Source organism: Meles meles, chromosome 3 (genome assembly GCF_922984935.1).
Source record: "Meles meles chromosome 3, mMelMel3.1 paternal haplotype, whole genome shotgun sequence".
In the NCBI taxonomy this organism is placed as follows: domain Eukaryota; kingdom Metazoa; phylum Chordata; class Mammalia; order Carnivora; family Mustelidae; genus Meles; species Meles meles.
The window spans coordinates 97,901,567-97,919,434 of NC_060068.1; the positions used below are offsets into that span (position 1 = coordinate 97,901,567).

The window sequence follows — 17,868 nt, forward strand, 5'->3', positions numbered from 1 at the left end:
AGACCCTGAGGTGGGAGAAAACACAGCATATTCCAGGAACCACTCAGAATGGCTCTTGAAAAAAAGATACAATCTAAACATTTGGACCGAGCAAGTCCAGACTACTGTGTTTAGGAATTCAGTACATTTGCCTAGGTTCCAACTTGTTCAAACTCCACTCTGTGTGTCACTTAGAATGTTTTTAGCTGCAAGTAAGAAAAATTCTGACTCCCACAGGAACAAAGAGTTAGGATGTTTATTATTTCCCATGACAGGGAGGGCAGAAGTAGACAGACTTTCAGGAAAGGTACATTCGGTGGTTTGTCGATGTTTTTAAGGACCCAGCTTCTTTCTTTCTCTCTACTACCCACCCATTCAGCTTCTTCTTACAGCAAGCTCCCCTCAAGGCCACACAACCTGAGGTAATGGGCTTCCATGTCCTCTTTGATCGAAAGAGACCCTTCTTTGCTTTTCTCCAGTAAAGTCTTTCCTGGCATCTCATTGGCACAATTCCTGAAGAGAGCGCTGGTAAGGGAGTAGCCGCCGTGAGTGCCTTGGATTAATTATTTTCAATGGTTTGAATGCTGGGGCATCACCCTTAGTGTGACCACAATGGGGAGCTTAAATATAGGTGGGTGCCTTGGGCTGGAACTGCATTTACCAGCCCCTGCCTTGAACCAAGAATATGTCCAAGTCCAGCTTCAAAGTATGATGAGTAATGTGGTTTTTGTTGCCACAGGTTTTGTGAAAACTGGCTATCATACTGACAAACTTCCTAAAAATTATCTTTAAACCTCTTTCTCTTTCCCCAAATTTCCACTCCTTGCCACTGCCACCACATCTCTTTCCCTCTTTCCACCCCATCTTCCTCTCCAGACCTCTCTCAGCCAAACTGGTTGTTACCTCTTTTCCACTCCTTTTCTTTAAATCACTTGGCTCGCATTTTCCACCCAGCAGAAATCACTCCTTCCCCTCGTGAAGGAACAGACTTTCAGATCACCTACACTTCCTCTTGCATGTTCCTGAGGGTCTCCATTTGCCCTGCCAGGAATTCAACAGGGATCTACAAGTTGTTTCGACACACAAAAACCTCGATCTTGAGATTTCCAAGTGTTTCCAATCAACAGGCCTATGAATTAGCCATCACTGTTAAAAGTTATGAGTAGTCACCAGAAATTGTTTTATGTGGGAAAAGAATTAACTTCAATTTGGTTAAAAATACCAAAACTATGAAAAATACAAACCATGTCCAAAGATAAACAAAAAATTGGGAAATATTTGTAAAATACATGGCAATTTCCTTAATGTAGATAATTATTTTTACAAATCTCTAAGAAAAAGATGAACATCCCAAGGCAAAAGATATGAGCTGTCAGTTGAAAGAGAGATAACATTTATTTTAATTTTTGCCTATCAGATTGGCAAAGATTTGGAAACTTACTAGTCCCCAGTGTTGGCAAGAATATGAAGCAGTAAGCGCTGTTGATGGGAACATCATTGGAACATTTCTGGAAGTTAATCCGCATTTGTTTCAGTATTTTTAAAATATTTACTTTTGGTTGATTAATGCTTCAGGGAATTTATTTTAAGAAAATATTCAAGCAACGACATAAGAATTTATGTACAGGGGATTTATCATAACTCTTTTTCTAAAAGATTTTATTTTAAAGCAATCTCTACACCCAACAGGGCTCAAACTCAAAACCCTGAGATTAAGAGTTGCATGCTTTACTGAGCGAGCCGGTAATTCTTTATCTTTATTTTTTAAAAGACTTTATTTATTTATTTGATACACAGAGAGAGATCACAAGTAGGCAGAGAGACAGGCAGAGAAAGAGGGGAAGCAGACTCTCAGCCAAGCAGAGAGCCTGACGCGGGGCTCAATCCCAGGACCCCAAGACCATGACCCAAGCTAAAGGCAGAGGCTTAACCCTCTGAGCCACCCAGGTGCCCCCCCATAACTTGTTTATAATAGCAAAAATTGAACAACTTTACTGTCCAACTAATTTAATTAATTATGGTAAGTTTGTTTTTGCAAAGACTTGCTTACCTATGATTGCATCTCCGGAATCTAGCATCTCCTGGCATCTTCAGTGCCAGGTCCATATATGAATATTTATTGAATAAATGAACAAAGAAATATATTGGATATTCTACAGACATTAAGAATAATGATACAGGGACACCTGGATGGTTCAAACCTCTGAGAACCCTCTGAGAGGGTTAAAGCCTCTGCCTTCGGATCAGGTCATGATCTCGGAGTCCTGGGATCGAGCCCCGCATCAGGCTCTCTGCTCAGCAGGGAGCCTGCTTTCTCCTCTCTCTCTCTCTCTGCCTGCCTCTCTGCCTACTTGGGATCTCTGTCTGTCAAATGAATAAATAAAATCCTTAAAAAAATAATGATACATATTTACTTTCATTGAAACAAAATTGTCCATGAGCTATTATTAAAAGGAAAAGCATATCAACAAGAGAAAGGATTAAAAATCATATGATCATTTCAACCAGGTGGTGGGTAATAGGGAGGGCACGTACTGCATGGAGCACTGGGTGTGATGCCAAAACAATGAACCTGTTATGCTGTAAATAAACAAATAAAAATAAATATAAAAAAAATTAAAAAAATCATATGATCATTTCAATAGATGCAGAAAAAGCATTTGACAAAGTACAAATTCCATTCATGATAAAAATGCTCAACAAAGTAGGTTTAGATGGAATATACCTTAACACAATAAAGTCCATATATGAAAAGCCCATGATTAACATCATCCTCGATGGTGAAAAGCTGAGAGCTCTTCCCCTAAGATCAGGAATAAAACAAGGAGGGGCATCTGGGTGTTTCAGTCAGTTAAGAATCTCCTTTTGGCTCAAGTCATGATTCCAGGGTGCTGGGATGGAGTCCTACATTGGCTCCCATTTCAGCAAGGGATCTACTTCTCCCTCTCCCTCTGCCCCTCCCCCTGCTCTTGCTCTCTCTCTCTCTCTCTCTCTCTCAAATAAATAAATAAAATCTTTTTTAAAAAAGGGAATAAGGCAAGGGTGTCCACTGTCACTACTTTTACCCAACATAGTACTGGAAGTTCTAGCCACAGAAATCAAACAAAAAGAAATAGAAGGCACTTATATTGGCAAGGAAGAAGTAAAATCTTCACTATTTGCCAATGGCATGATATTATATATAGAAATCCCTAAAGGTGCCACAAAAAAAACTACTAGAATTGATAAATGAATTCAGTAAGGTCACAGGATACAAAATCAATATGCAGAAATCCTTGTATTTCTATACACTAAAGATGAAGTAGCAGAAAGAGAGATTAAGAAAACAATCCCATTTACAATTGCACTAAAAATAATAAAATATCTAAGAATAAACTTAACCAAGGAGTTGGATGTCCTGTTCTCTGAAAACTATGAAATACTGATAAAAGAAATTGAAGATTAACACAAATAAATGGAAAGACTTGCCATGCTCATGGATTGGAAGAATAAATATTGTTAAAATGTCCATACTATCCCAAATAAACTATACACTTAATACAGTCCCTGTGAGTCTACAGATTTAATGAAATCCCTATCAAAATACCAATACCAAGAACATTTTTCACAGAACTGGAACAAATTATCCCAAAATTTGTATAGAACCAAAAAAGACCCCAAGTACCTAAAGCAATTTTGAGAAAGAAGAACAAAACTGGAGGCATCACAATCCCAAATATCAAGATATACTACAGAGGTATAGAAATCAAAACAGTGGGGTTGCTGGCACAAAAATAAACACATAGATCAATGGAATGAAATAGAGAGCCCAAAAATAAACTCACAATTATATGGTCAATTAACCTTTGACAAAGGAGTCAAGAATATGCAATGGGGGAAAAGCCAGTCTCTTCAACAAATGGTGTTGGGAAAACTGGACAGCTACATGCAAAAGAATGAAATGGAACCACTTTTTTATACCATACACAGAAATAAACTCAAAATGGATTAAGGACCTAAATGTGAGACCTGAAACCATAAAAATCCTAGAAGAGAACATGGGTAGTAATTTCTCTCTGACAATGGCCATAGCAACATTTTTCTAGACACGTCTTCCTGAGGCAAAGGAAATAAAAGCAAAAATGAGCAATTGGGACCACCCCAAAATAAAAGGCTTCTACACAACAAAGGAAACAACCAACAAAACTAACAGACAACCCAGTGAATGGGAGAAGATATTTACAAATGACATCTCTGATAAAGGGTTAAGTATCCAAAATATATAAAGACCTTATACAACTCAACACCTGAAAAACAAATAACCCAAATAAAAATGGGCAGAAGACATGAACAGACATTTCTCCAAAGAAGACATCCAGATGGCCAACGGACACATGAAAAGATGCTAAGTATCACTCATCAGCAGGGAAATGCAAATCAAAATGCTCAATCAAAATACCACAATGAGATACCACTTCACACTTGTCAGAATGGCTAAAATAAAAACACAAGAAACAACAAGTGTTGGTGAGGATGTGGAGAAAGTGGAACCCTTTACACTGTTGGTGAGAATGCAAACTGGTGCAAACATTGGAAAACAGTACAGAGTCTCCTCAAAAAATTAAAAATAAAATTACCATATGATCCAGCGATTTCACTACTGGGTGTTTACCCAAAGAATATGAAAACATTAATTCGAAAAGATAGATGCACCCCTGTGTTAATGCAGCATTATTTACAACAGCCAAATTATAGAAGCAGCCCAACTGTTTTTGTCCATAGATGACTAAATAAAGAAGATGTGGTGTGTATATGTGCATATGCACATACATACGTACATACATACACAGTGAAATATTATTCACCCATGAAAAGGAATGAAATTTTGCCATTTGCAGTGACATGGTTGGAGCTAGATAGTGTAATGCTGAGAAAAAAAACCAGTGAAAGACAAATACCATACCATTTCACTCATATGTGGAATTTAAGAAACAAAACAAATGAACAAAGGAAAAAAGAGACAAACCATGAGCCAGACTCTTGACCAGAGAACAAACTGATGGTTACCAGAGGGGAGGTGAGTGGGGACTGGATGAAATTGGTGAAGGGGATTAAGAGTACACACATCACGATGAGCCCTAAGTAACGTATAGATTTACTGAATCACTATACTGTTTACCTGAAATGAATAGATCACCACAGGTTAACTATACTGTAATTAAAATAAAAGTTTATTTATTTATTTATTTATTTGAGAGAGAGACAGAACACAGTGGGGAAGGGCCGGGGGCAAGGGAGAGAGAGAATCCTCAAGCAAACTCCCTGCTAAGCACAGAGCCCAGTGCGGTGCTCCATCTCACAATCCTGAGATCACGACTTGAACCAAAATTGAGAGTCAGACTCTCAACCAACTGTGCCACCCAGTGCCTCAATTTACTGATTTATTTTTAAGTAGACTCCATACCCAAAGTGGGACTTGAACTCACATCCTGAGATCAAGCATTGCACACTCAACTGACAGCCAGTGTGGCACCCCCCCAAAATAAAATTATAAAAAAAGGAAAAGCACATTACAAAACTACATGGATAGTGTCAACTATACTTCAAAAAACCCCATAAAACGACATTGAGAGAATCATCTCATCTTTGTATAAAAAAGTTTCTGTATGTGTATCCACAGAAAAAAGTTCAGAAGGATTTATACCAAAATATAAATCATGGTTGTTCCTAAGTTGTGAGATGATAGGTGGGTGGTTTTGGTTTTTTTTTTTTTTTGCATTCTTTTTTATTCCCTTTAAAGAATGTCCAGATTTTTTACAGTGGGCACATATTACTTCTATATCAAGAAAAGAAATATTTTTATTTTTAACAATAACATATATTGCTCTTTATATGTGCTACTGAAACAGATATACATGAAAGCATAAACTGATTTGCAGTTTTATACATCTTGCCTGGAGAACCTGAAGACAACAAAGTCCTTATAGCAACTTGTTACAAGGAAAAAAAATCTTTTCAAAGAAAGTACAAAAAAAGAAGTCACAATATAAAGTGGAATATTACTCAGCCATCAAAAAAGAATGAAATCTTGCAGTGCCTGGGTGGCTCAGTTGGCTAATCGTCTGTCTTCCGTTCAGGTCATAGTCCTGTGGTCCTGGGATCGAGCTCTGCATTGGGCCTTCTGCTCAGTGGGGAGCCTGCTTCTCTCTCCCTCTGCCCCTCCCCCCTGCTCATGCTCTCTCTCAAATAAATAAATAAAATATTTTTTAAAAAAGAATTAAATCTTGTCATTTGCAATGATGTGGATGGAGCTAGAGAGTGTATTATGCTAAGCAGAATAGGCAGAGAAATATAAATACCACATGATCTCACTCATATATGGAATGTAAGAAACAAAACAGATGAACCTAGGGGAAAGGAGGGAGGAAAAAAGAGAGAGGAAAAAAAACTATAAGAGACTCTTAACGATAACAAACGGAGGGTTGATGGAAGGAGGTGGCCAGGGGGATGAGCTAACTGGGTGATGGGGATTAAGGTGGGCACTTGGTATAGTGATCACTGAAGGTTGTATGTAAGTGATGAGCCACTGAATTCTCCTCCTGAAACCAATATTGCAATCCATGTTAACTAACTAGAATTTAAATAAAAATCTGGAAAAAAAAGAAAAAGCAAAGCCACAGGGAATTCTTCAGCCACCTATTGTGTGATAATGCATTAGGTACACAGGAGGTAGGCTGTATCAGCTTAAGCCTGGGCAAGAGGGACCTTCGGGGGCCACACACTATAAAAGGCCTAGCTGTGATCCTCCTATGACCCCTGTCCCTATCCCCGCAGGACCAGGGGTCTAAGGAGCCAAGCTCACCCACTTCTAGATCATGCTCCAAGTACCTGGAATCGGGCATTGTGCCCTGCTACTGCTTTCTGCACAGACCTCCTCCCCAGGTGTGACCTCCAGCACTTTCCACGTCCAAGATGTGTTAAAGGGGTCTTGATCAGGGGAGAATGAGAGACTGGAGGGTCTAAACATATGTGCTCAAGAGTCTCTTGGAGTGGAATCTGGAGTGCCCAAGGGGTACGAAGGGAACGAGGGGCAGGCCAGAGTCAGATGTTCATATGTCCCCTCCTTCCAGTGTGGAACTTGGGGAACTTCGACACTGCTGAATTTGAAGCTAGCCTTTAGGATCACTATGAAAGTAGGTTTGTAAGGATAGGAGGATAAAATAAGTTATTTACAGTATGTTGGTTTGATTTAAATATTTAGACATATGGTATGAGGGCTTTAATTTGTATTCTTGCCATGGGTTTCACAAATGTTAGGGACAGGCCTGGAGGCAAAGAACAAAACTAAGTAGACCAGTTTGTCATGTGAGGAATGCCAGATGTCATATGCAGGGATCTACAGAACGGTGTAGATGGTGCTTTCTAACCTCAGGGATAATTTGGACCTAGATCTGTTTTGGATGACATTTATGGCTTCCCATAGGTTCACTGGTATCTTCTGGACTCTAGTAACTACGGGAAGAAGAGAACCAATTTTCCTAGTTGCATCATGTACTATCCAATGATAACTTGTAATTTAATGATTCCCTACTGGACCTTCCAGTTGTTTGCCATTGTTCGATTGGATTTTTTTTTCTATTATAAGTAAATCTGCAGTGAACGTAATTACTTAAAATTCTTCAGTTATTTCCTTAAGCTAGATTTCTAGTAAGAAACTACTAGGTTGGGGGGTATTAACACACTGAAACACTCTTGAGACATATTATCAAATTCCTTTCTCGAAAGATTGTTCCAGCTGCCTCTTTTAATTGCCAAGAGCCTTCCTGAGCTTGTGGGGACAGCAGCCTCTCTCACAGTGAACTGGACCAGAAGTCAGAAGAGCTGGGTTGTGATCCCTACTCTGCCACAAACCAGCTGTGTGATCCTGAGAAAGGATTATTAAAAAAAAAAAAATTTTTTTTAAATGTGTGTAAACCTACATGCTTTCGGGGTTTTGAAGATTTTATTTTTATGTAATCTCTACACACAATGTGGGGCTGGAACTCACAACCCTGAGATCAAGAGTCACATGTTCTTCCCACCGAGCCAGTCAGGTGCCCCAAAATGTTTTTAAAATTGCTTTCACATTTTCCCCCCTAACTTTGCAACCACCCCCATGAAACAACAGGGAGAGATTATTCCCATTGGAAAGATCAGAAAGCAAGGACCAAAATGGCTAAGTGGTTTTTCCAGGGTTACGACTGGTAAATGACATGAAATGTACAACTTCTGGTTCCTATTTCAGAATAATTTCCATTATCTCACACTGCCTCTTTCTTCTCATCTTGTCATGCAAACATTTTGGATCTCAAGGTAGGCTCTCAAGGTCCCCGTGCTTCCCAGATTTCACTGTGCACACGGATCAGGAATCCCCTGAGGAACCTTGTTAAAATGCAGATTGTAATCAACAGGTCAGGGTAGCATCTAAGCTTGTACATTTCTAACAGGCTTCCAGTGACACAGTGCTGCTGGTTTGTGGACCTCACTTTGAATAGGAAGGTTTAACAGAGTCTCTTACACTCCTTCTGACAAAAATATTCCATATTTGAGTATTTTTCACCTAGGATAAAATGTTACCATATATAGAAGCCATGTATCATATAGAATTCACCAGGTTCCACAATGCATAGATCAGTGGGCGAGGATCAATAACAGACTGCAGCCTGAATTCCCTCATTTTCTGCTCATTTCAAATAATAAAGCTTTAAGAAGAAGCTAAGCCTAATAAAGAAGCTCTTCGAAACCAAGTACATGGGTTGCAGGAGCAGTCCGGTACTGAGCAGGACACTTACCAGGAAGGCAAAAGCTATCCACAGGAGAAATTAAGAAACCCCAGGGCACATGATTAATACTTGCAAGGGTGGGCATTCCAGGCATGGGATGCAGCCTTGGAAAAGCAAAGGAAATAAAAATGGGTCACATGTTTTAGGGACAATGAATAGACTCATTTGGGAGGAATGTATAATTCATGTAGGGAGGTAAGGTTGGAAGGACAACTCCAGGCCACATTTTTATAGCCTGTGGATACTTGGTTGAATTTAGACTTTTACTGAATAATCCAGAGGTGTTTGCCACTGAACACTTTTGAGCAAACGAATGACATGAAAAAGTGTTAGAATATAAATTTTCAGAGGGCAGTGACTGGAATGTTAAAAAACAGAATATGTTGATTGTATTGGTTAGTTACATATGACAAGGGATGGAAGAGTTTAAGGTGAATCTTCAAGGTTTCAAAGCTGGATGATAGGAGAGTGATGGTACCATCGGCAAAAATAGGAATCTTGGAGGATAAGCAGACTACGTAAATAACTACAACAACATTGGTCCCACCAACTTTAATATCCTGGCATGGCCCAGAATGCTATGATCACAGTGGCAGAAGAAGGGTTATTTTTGGATAGTTTTGTCCTGAATTGTCTGATTATTAGTTAAAATTCTGTCTGTTACAGAAAAGGGCTTAGACTTGGTTTTCCAGGAGTGATGGGTATGCATAAATTTTTGCCTCCTTTCTACCCATCCTAACAACTGTGTCTGGTACACACAGTTGACTAGGAGTAGAAGGATATTCATGTGCTTGGATCAGGACCAAACTAACTGGTCTCTGGGGTTCCAAATCAGAAGGAGGGCCACCATGAATTCCTGCTTTCTGCCCCTTCTCAGGACATAACCTCTATATAAAGACATTAATCTAATTCTGAATTCATCCTGATTTAGCATGGTCCACTAGAAACTCCCTTGCTGGAATCTGAAATTCTTTATAACTGAGTTCAGCTCGCAAATGCACTGACTTCATTGCCTTATAGAGGCCTTGATGCCCTCAGAATAGCATAGTTATTTGCAGCAAAGGGCAGACCTTTGTACTCCATTGGCAGCTTCTGCTCCGTAGAGCTTGTGGGAGCCTGAGAGGAAGAAGCCCAGACATGTATGCAATTTCATCCCCTGTTCAAGTCACTCCATTGTCTTTTTTGGTGGTTTGACCTCTTATGACAATTGTAAGGTATCTTGGAAAATTCTGAGATATAATTCATAACTCTTGCTGTACAGACAGAAGATTTTGAATTAAAATGAAAGCAATAATAGAAACATTTTCAAAAAAGAGGGTTGAATTTTTTTAAGCTACATGTCTTCATCAGATTCCAACAGGGGTAGTCTCCTGTGTGGATTTTTTTCTTCTCACTTCTTATCACAGATAATTAACAAGAATATGTGGAACACCCACTCTGTTCAGAGCAATATAATAGCATGCCATTGTTTAGAGTTCAAAACAAGTTGCTAATTCAACAGCCTCAATAAAAGAAGTGGGTTTTTTTTTCCCCCTTTGTGGTGGCCCTTTTTATCTGAGGGATTGATTGTATTTCCATGGTAGAATTATGTGGTAGAATATAGAATGATGTATCATAAATTTTCAGTTTACTATGAAATGAAATGGGGAGGTGATCTGGAACCAACAAGAAAAGAATTTATGTCCATTCTTCCCTGTCCCTGGCTTCTGACAGTTTTAGTGGCGAGAGAGATGTTCCAAGCTTAAAAGAAAGGCAGAAGCAACACCATCTGGCACAGTGAGATGTGTAATGTGTTCTCAGGATAATTCTGTTTTTGTTTGGTTGTAAAAATCTGCCCTGTGTTTTTATTACTCAGTCACTTCTTGAGCTAGTAAGCCTGATACAGGCACAGAAATGCGTTCAGATATGTCTTTAATCACAGGATAGCCTAAGAGAACAGGGAGCTGATTCAGAACAACTGATTGTTTCAAACGCAGTCGCACAGCAGATACCCCCCAAACCAAACAAGAGCCCTACAGCTTGCTTAAGAACAAACGCACTGATAGAGATGATAAATCTCTGCCGGAAACCAGCGAGATTTCATTTGTTACTTCAGCTGTTTGGCAAGATCTTTCGACATATATTCTTTAAAAGTCATTGTTTTTTTAATCTGTGGAACCGGATGGCTTCTTTGAGATGTCACTTTGTCTTGACATTTGAAATGATGATTAAAGCTTAGCTTACGGATTGTGTCTAAACCCAAGCTGAAGGGAAGAATTTAGGTAAAATCTCTGGATGATTTGGGCCAAAAAGGACTCTTTTGGTAATCTGGAGCCCACTTCTGCCATGTTTCACTTTCAGTAATGGGGTAACAGGGTCAGAGACTAAACAGTGTGTATTGCTTCAAGCTTTGCATTTATCTTTGGCGATATTGTCCTAAATCTTTCAGAATATCTGATTTACTAAGTTTTATAGGTCAAAATATCATTTGAGGGTAATATAGCTTTTACCTATGTTTATAAAGTTAAATCCATTGTCATCAAAACCTCCAACTATTCATTTTTCTGTCCCTAGAAACGTGGTTTAAAATGTTTAGTGTGACACGAATATATCCCTAGTTGATACTTTCCTCATCTTGCAGTTAAGGTAGGGGCATCATAGAAGGTAGTCTTAGCATCAATAACAAACAATATTACTATTTTTAATTGAAACTTTAATTGGGGTTATTATAGATCCACATGCAGTTATAAGAAATAATACAGTGAGATCCCTTGTATGCTTTGCCCAGTTTCCTTCAATGGTAACAATTTCTAAAACTGTAACTCAAATTGGGATATTGATGTCAATACAATCCAGAGATCTTCTATTTCCTTAGTGTTACCTGTTTGTGTGTATGCTTATTTACGCCACATTGCCATCTATATAGTTTTGTGTACTCACCACACAGTCAAGATACACACAGTGCCATCGCCATAAAGATTCCTTATGTTGCTTTCTAATAACCACCTACACATGTCCTCCACCCACCCGAACTGTATTATTTTTGACCAATCAGGTAATTCCCCACATAGATTGGAAAGCCAGTATATATTATGATGAATAGATTAAGTCCCACTGCCTGAATTTACCTGGCTCTGCCACCACTCTAGGCAATTTATATACCCGACCTTATTCAATCCTCACAAAAGCCCTATGGATAGATATTCTTGTCCCTGTTTTCATATAAAGAAACTGAGGCTTAGACAAATGAAAGACAATACAGTATTTGCCTAGAGTAACCTGTTAGAACGTATTTGAATTGTGATCAAAAACCAGATCTGACTGCCCCCAAGCCCACGCTTTTCCACAACAGCAATTTTATTAACTTCAAGCATCCCAGTTAGAGCAGAGTGCTGGTTGTTAAGCATTTGTCTCAGCCTCAAATTTCGGCTTCCAGTCACTGCTTTGTGAACAAAAGCACAATTCTCCTTTGCTGTTTTGCGCTTTGCAGGTTCTGCCAATAGGAGGCGCTAGGGGAACAAGTCACTTGCTCCTTCCCGTTTGTTTCCTGTTCCTATCAACGTCATCAATGCCACCCTGCCAACAGCCCTTCATCCTGGCAGTGTCAGTCCCTTCTAGTAGCCACAGTTAATTCCAGTCTGCAGGTGGTCCACATATCCACAACCGGCTTCTTGAATCCCTCAGTGATGCCATACCATCCAGTCACACCCCCACTTCAGAGATCTGGCTCCCAGTAACTCTGGGTCCCTCCTCCGAGTTCCTAAGGCACCATTAGATCTTTAGTCTCTGCTTCCTGAGCTTCTAAATTGTAATATTCCAGGTTCCACCCTTTGTTCCTTCAGTCCTAAAATTACTACTTCTGCGATGATCACTGCCTGAAGTTGCTACTTCTATGATATCTTCATGTTCTCTTTCTGTGTTTCTGATATCCAGCACTTGCTCAACAAGTCTTTATATTAAATAACTGGCAGATTATTTATGTATTTAAGTTATTTATTAGATAAGTTAATTATTTATTATAATAATTGGTATGGTTTCTGACTCTTGACTGGGCTCTGGCTGATACGAGGAGCTAATTCTTAATTTGGAAATTTATTTGCAAGATTGACCAAGAGTGTGGCAAAATTGTTTAGTAAATAGGATATAATATTAAGAAAAAAATATTTGACACTTTTAAATATGGCAAAAGGATGATGTGCCTCTTCCCTTCAGTGTCATCCTGGCATTGTATAACAGGCCTACCCACATATTTCACGGTTCTCTAGGGAAATGCACCTTTGTTTAACTTACTATTTGTTATTGCTTAGGACCAGACATAAACTTATAGAAGACTGATAAGTGGCAAATGACTTTTTGTAGAGTAGAGTTGTAAATAATCTCTGTTGGGTGGAAAAAGGAATCTCAAAAATTATGGTTTTGTTAACCTATAGGACATTCAACAGGTTTTTTTGAAGTTAATAGACTTTACTTTCTGGCAGTTTTAGGTTTACAGATAAACTGAACAGATAGTACAGACAGTTGAGTGTATCCTCGCTCTCCTTGTCTGGCCCTCCACTGTTTCCCCTATTAGTAATATCATGCTTAGTGTGGAAACATTTGTTACAAGCAACAAGCCAGTATTGATCCATTATTTTTAACTAGAGTCCATAGTTTACTCTATGGATCATTCTTTGTGTTGTACTGTCTGTGGAATTTAGCAAATGCATAGTGTCACATATCCACCATTCATATCATACAGAATAGTTTTCCTGCTCTAAAAGTGCCCTATGCTTCACCTATTCAACCTTTCTACTTCCCACGTATCCCTGGCAACCACTGATCTTTTTTTTTTCCTGTGATAAAAAATAGAAAATTTTTTTGTTTATAATTTAGTGAGTTGTTCTCCTCAATTATTGAATTAATATGTATACACAAGGAATAAAATAATGCAAAACTATAAGACGAAAAAGTTAATCTGTGTCCTCTCTCTCTGATTTCTTGTCTTACTCCTCTTCCTAGAGATAGCCATATATCTCGAGGTGCATTCTTTTTTTTTTTTTTAAGATTTTATTTATTTATTTGACAGAGAGATCACAAGTAGGCAGAGAGGCAGGCAGAGAGAGAGGAGGAAGCAGGCTCCCCGCGGAGCAGAGAGCCCGATGCGGGGCTCGATCCCAGGACCCTGAGATCATGACCTGAGCGGAAGGCAGCAGCTTAATCCACTGAGCCACCCAGGCGCCCCTCAAGGTGCATTCTTCTACAGTTTTCTTCCTGCTTTTACAAAATGTGAGTGTGTGTGCGTTTGTGTGTATGTGCAAACCACTGATCTGATTTTTTTTTTAAAGATTTTATTTATTTGACAGAGAGGGACACAGAAAGAGAGGGAACACAAGCAGGCGAACAGGAGAGGGAGAAGCAGGCCCCCCACCGAGCAGAGAGCACGATGATGCGGGGCTCAAACCCAAGACCCTGGGATCATGACCTGAGCTGAATTCAGACGCTTAACGACTAAGCCACCCAGGCGCCCCCGAAACACTGATCTTTTTATTGTCTCTATGGTTTTGCCTCTTCCAAATGCTATATGGTTGGAATCATAGAATATATAGCCTTTTCAGACTGGCTTCTTTCACTTAGTCATATGTATTTAAAGTTCCCCCATATCTTTTTGTGTCATTTATTTTTCATGGTAATACTTTATTGTATGGATATATCTGTTTATTTTTCCACTCACCTGTTGTGAAACCATCTTGATGGTTTCCACTTTGGGGCCCTTATATATTCAGCTGCTACATCAGAGCACCTGGGTGGCTCAGTCAGTTAAGCATCTGCCTAGAGCTTGGGTCATGGTCCCAAGGTCTTGGGATTGAGCCTCACATAGGGCTCTCTGCTCAGCGGGGAGTCTGCGTCTCCCTCTGTGTGCATGCTCTATCTCAAATAAATAAATAAAATCTTTTTTTTTAAAAGCTTTTATAAATATGTGTGTGCAGAACACATTTTGTGAGAACATGAATTTTCAGTTCATTTGTGATTGCTGGATCCCATGGTAAGGGTATGGTTAGCCCTGTGAGAAACTGCTGAACTGTCTTCCAGAGTGGCTTCACCATGTTGCATTCCCATCAACTTTAAAACAAAACAAAACAACACCTAACTTGGCAATCTGATTCCTGGATTCTTTCTTTCATAAACCACATATACTCAATCCCTTGAATTCTCTCCTTAAATTCTCCTCTCCACTCCTCTCCTCTCAGTTTGACCATCCTGATGGTGCCCCAGTTACCAAGGTAAATAAATATGAAATGCCATTTTTCAATGTTTAAAAATTATACTTTGACAATAATAGCCAGTGATATTTCCCAGACAAAAGCTAACCCTACAGAGTAACCATAGGAAGAAAACCTTTTTGTCTTTTGTCTAAATTGTAGTCATGACCTTTACAGTCACACTCAGATTTCCTCAAGGTCAATTCACATGTAAACTGGCTCAGCAACCCTATTAAAGGCTAATATTTTATATGTGCAAACGAGTAGCTGGTGAACATTCCAGTGAACTGACCCATAGATTCATTTTTTGAAAAAATGTTTCAACTTGAAAACCAATTACTGGATAAATGCTAAGTCACCCTGGTATAAATCAGATTAAAGTGAATTTTGCAAGCCACATAGTCTCCATTTTTCTATATATTTTTATTTGGTGGCTTCTATTAACGGAGAAGATTGAAATCAACCCTCTGCAACTAGGTCTTAGATTTATCTTTAAGAAATAGAATCCTCCCAGGGTTTTGAGGCCTATTGGCTGAATTCTGACACTGCACAGAACTTCCCCAGGCGGAGAGACAGAGTAGAATTACGAGTCTGGTAGTCAGGGAAGCTAGGGTGTGTGGTTTGAATGTCAAGGGCGTTCTTGGGCTTGCTGCAAACCTCATTCTGATTCGTCCATTTTCAGACCATTGAGCTGAAGTTGACTTCTCTGCAGTCTTAAGTTATTCCAGACGGTGGATTGAATGATTTTCTCGCCTTGCCTTCCTCAGATGTGGAGGCCCGGCAGCGGCCGTGGCTGGCACGGTGCACATGTAAGTTGGACACACAGGATCCTCTCCCAATTAATGTAAAGGTCCCAACATAAACATTAGTTCTCACAAGCGTTCCAAGGATTTTAAAGGCTTTGGTGTTGTAAAAAATATTTAGTCAGCTTGTGACAGCTACAATCCTGCTCCTGTTTCAGCTTTTAAAAAAAGAAGAAGAAAAAAGGAAACCATACTCATTTCTTCCTTCCACAGCTCAGTGACGTTCCAAAAAGTAGAAAGAATCCCTTAGCTTGCCTCACTGGTAGAAATGCCTGGCTGGGACATTCCTTTGGCCACTTGAGCTGAAAGCTGCATACCTCGGGGACTGCTTTAGTCTCCGGTCTGAGAACAGACTGAGACGAGTCTACAAAGATAGGAGAACTCTGTGCAAAACCCCCAGAGAAAACAACACAAAATCACACCTGACCCTGATGGAGGCTGCATCTCTAGAGGAAAAACACAGCCCTGAGATAGTGACATCCCTCCGAATCCCTTTCCCTTTTGACTGTTAAGCAGGTAACTACTATCTTAAGAGTGTTTCCAACATAACCAAGGAAATGTAGGAAACTCTTTTACCTGGTGAAATCAGACAGTTGTCAGTATGACACACTGTGGTAACCTTTTCCAAGAAGCCATCCTTACAAGAGAAGGAACCCGCCCTGTAGGAAACGGAAAAGCTGACCAGGCCTTTTCTATCTAGGATCCTCACGCTCCTGGGCCATTTGCCGCAGTAGCTTGGGTTTAATTCCTTGTTGTATTTGGCAACGAGCAAGTGAGGAAAACAAGGGTATTAATAATGATAATAGACATTTGAACTTCCTGGGGACACTATGTACTTGTACCCAAGTGTTGAATAGAATTTTTAAAAAAGATTATTTGTGTGGGTGCGCAATGAGACTAAAATTTGCCACAAACTTAAATCACTCATTTTCCTTTGTCCCGGAAAAACACATTTTTTGTCTCTGTGGCATTTGAATCAACTCTCCTTTCCTAATTTTGCCATTTGAAAAGGTTTTATGACATGAAATGACTTTATTTATGTATTTGGAACTCATGCCACAAAGCCTTAGGGCATGCCAATTAAAAACACAGCAGCAAAAGAGTGAAACAATTTGACGATTTTCCATCTATGAAATGGTTTTCCATCAGCAGCAAGCATCTTGCAAAATGATACTGCTATTTGCTGACTCAAATGCCATAAATTTGGTTGTCTTTCTGGTTTTGTGGCAAATCTCCACCTGCTGTGGGCTTGTTTGGTAACTTGTGGATTTTGGTCTGGCTGCCAATTATTGATCCCTCTTCTCTATTCCCTCCCTTATTAGAAAAGTAGAAAATCAGCAAGAACTGTACATGCAGGGAAAACAGGGGTCCTGGTAGGAGCCCCCTATGAGTGGTACCTTTTATGAACTGTGATCTATGAAATTCAAATTCTAGGGCAACCAAAGTCTGCTGCAGAAGTTTTCTTGGCATATTAAAATTTGCCCGCAAGAGAGTTTACCAGAAAAGGAATCCTCAAGGTAAAGAGCTGGTGTCTACATCTTTGCCTCAGATGGTCGGATTTCTGGGAAAATCTCAGCTGGGAGCTCTTCTGAGAAGTAAGCTGACATCACAGGGTTGAAGGATTTACTGCCTCAAAATTCTGATGCTCTAGGAATTTGCCAAAGCCACTATTTGTTTAAAATTGACTCTAAACAATGAATCTTGGGAACACTGAAAAAATTTAAAAAATAAAATGAACAAAATTGACTCTAGGGGTGCCTGGGTGGCTCAGTCCCTTAAGTGTCTGCCTTCAGCTCAGGTCATGATCCTGGGATCCTGGGATCCAGCCCTGCTTCTGGCTCCTTGCTCAATAGGGAGCCTGCTTCCCCTCTCCCTCTGCCCCTCCCAGACTTGAGCGCATGTGCGCTCTCCCTCTCTCAAATAAATAAATAATCTTTTTAAAAAATTAAATAAATAAAATAAAATCGACTCTAGCTTGTAGTCACATGCACTGATGGATCCTTACAAACAAATGGAGAAGCCGTGCCCCAGGAGCGAGTGTCCTCTGCTGTGAGGGATTCTGGCTCC

General features: G+C 39.6%; 1 long non-coding RNA gene across 1 annotated transcript in view; it reads left to right on the top strand.

Annotated features, from left to right (window-relative positions):
* Positions 1-17,515, top strand: part of LOC123938581 — a 40,412-nt gene extending 22,897 nt beyond the window's left edge. Inside the window, exons 5-6 of the long non-coding RNA XR_006817736.1 lie at positions 15,681-15,807; positions 17,236-17,515. This is a non-coding gene — a long non-coding RNA (uncharacterized LOC123938581). The remainder of the gene's footprint in view (positions 1-15,680; positions 15,808-17,235) is intronic.
* Positions 17,516-17,868: the final 353 nt, after the last annotated feature.